Raw genomic sequence first — 2,500 nt, forward strand, 5'->3', positions numbered from 1 at the left:
CTCTCTCTCCCGTGTTGTTTATTTCACGTGTGGCTATTTTATTTTAATTTTTTTTCAAATTTCCACCTTACTCTCTCTCCCGTGTTGTTTATTTTACGTGTGGCTATTTTACTTTTATTTATTTTCTTCAAATTTCCACCTTACTCTCCCGTGTTGTTTATTTCACGTGTGGCTATTTTACTTTTATTTATTTTTTTTTCAAATTTCCACCTCACTCTCCCGTGTTGTTTATTTCACGTGTGGCTATTTTATTTTTATTTATTTTTTTTTTCAAACTTCCCGGGGTGCTGCTGCAGGGGCGCCGCGAGGCGGGTCTGCACCCTGCTCTCTCTATGTTTTTATTTCATGGGAGGCTATTTTTTTTCATATTCTTTCAGATTTCCCGGGGTGCTGCCGCAGAGGCGTCGCGGGACGGGTCGGGTCCGCACCTCACTCTCCCTATGTTTGTATTTCATGGGTGGCTACAGAATTACTTTTTTTAAAAACTTTCCAGGGCGGCCACCGGGGGGGGGGGGGGGGGGGGGCGCCGCGGGACTGCACCTCACTCCCTCTATGTTTTTATTTCACGGGTGGCTATACAATTTTATTTACATTTTTTATTTTACCAGGCGGCCACCGGGGGGCGCCGCGAGGCGGGGCGGGTCTGCACCTCACTCCTCCTGTGTTTTTTTTAGTCTCATGGGTGGCTACATAATTTATTTTTTTTTAAATTCCAGTGGCGGCCACCAGGGGGCGCCGGGAGGCGGGGCGGGTCTGCACCTCGCTCACCCTATGCTTTTATTTCATGGGTGGCTATAGAATTTTTTTTTTTTTTTTTAATTCCCGGGGCGGCCACCGGGGGGCGCCGCGACTCTGCCCCTCACTCACCCTATGCTTTTATTTCATTTGGTGGCTATGTCATTTTTTTTTTTTTTTTTAAACATTTCCCGGGCGGCCACCGGGGGGCGCCGCGAGGCGGGGCGGGTCTGCACCTCACTCCCCCTATGTTTTTATTTCATGGGTGGCATATAATTTGTAATTTTTTATTTATTTTTTTTAAATTCCCGGGCGGCCACCGGGGGGCGCCGCGCGGCGGGTCTGCACCTCACTCTCGCTATGTTTTTACTTCACGGGTGGCTATTCAAATTTGTTTATTTTTTTTTTCATTTTCCCGGGGGGCCACCGGGGGGCGCCGCGGGGCGGGTCTGCACCTCACTCCCCCTATGTTTTTATTTCATGGGCGGCTATTTCTTAAAAAAAAATAAAAATAAAAAAAATTCCCGGGGTGCTGCTGCAGTGGCGCGGGGCGTCCACCGGGGGGCGTCCACGATTCGGTCGGGCCTGCACCTTGCACTCTCTCCCTATGTTTTCATTTCATGGGTGGCTACTTTAAAAATTTTCATTTTGTTATTTATTTTTTAATTCCCGGGGCGTCCATCGGGGGGCGCCGCGTGGGGGGGGGGGGGGGGGGGGCGTTTCTGCACCTTGCACTCTCTCCCTATGTTTTCATTTCATGGGTGGCTACTTTAAAAATTTTCATTTTGTTATTCATTTTTTCGATTCCCCGGGGCGTCCATCGGGGGGCGCCGCGTGGGGGGGGGGCGTTTCTGCACCTTGCACTCTCTCCCTATGTTTTCATTTCATGGGTGGCTACTTTAAAAATTTTCATTTTGTTATTCATTTTTTCGATTCCCCGGGGCGTCCACCGGGGGGCGCCGCGCGGCGGCGGGGCGGGCCTGCACCGTGCACTCTCCCTGTGTTTTAATTTCATGGGTGGCTGTTTTTCATTTTTTTCAAAATAATAATAATAATAATAATAATAGTAATAATTTCACGGGGCGCTGCTGGTGCAGCGTCGCGGGGCGTCCACCGGGGGGCGCCGCGGGTCGGGGCGGGTCTGCACCTTACTCCCCCCAATGTTTTAATTTCACGGGTGGCTCTATTTTTTTTTATTTCAATTTTTTGCCCTCCCGGGGTGCTGCTGCAGCGCCACCGGGTGGCCACCGGGGGGCGCCGCCGTGCCGGCGGGCACCGGCCTTCGCCCCTGCCCCCTCCCCGGCCCCCCAGGGGCCCGTCAGGCCAAGGGGCGGCGGTCCACGGGAGGCCGACTCCCCTCTGCGGAGGCCCCGATGAGGTCGGACCGGGGTGCCCTCGTCCGCCCTGCGCTTCCGAGGCTTCGGGGAAGAGAGGGAGAAGCCGCCGCTGAAGGTGGCGCGCAGCACCGGTGGCGTGACCCGTGAGGGAAACCCTCCGGCGGATTGTTAGGAGAGGGAGAGAGAAAGCGAGGCGACTGGCCGGGGGGGCCTTCTCCCACCCGAGGAGGCCCAGGCCGGGCTCCAGGAGAGCACGGGAGATTCTGCGAGCGAGGCGTCCCAGCCAGGGCTCCAGGAGAGCACGGGAGATTCTGCGAGCGAGGCGTCCCAGCCAGGGCTCCAGGAGAGCACGGGAGATTCTGCGAGCGAGGCGGCCCGGCCAGGGCTCCAGGAGAGCACGGGAGATTCTGCGAGCGAGGCGTTCCGTG

This window comes from Taudactylus pleione, unplaced genomic scaffold (genome assembly GCF_031769625.1).
Source record: "Taudactylus pleione unplaced genomic scaffold, aTauple2 ptg002998l, whole genome shotgun sequence".
Taxonomy (NCBI): Eukaryota; Metazoa; Chordata; class Amphibia; order Anura; family Myobatrachidae; genus Taudactylus; species Taudactylus pleione.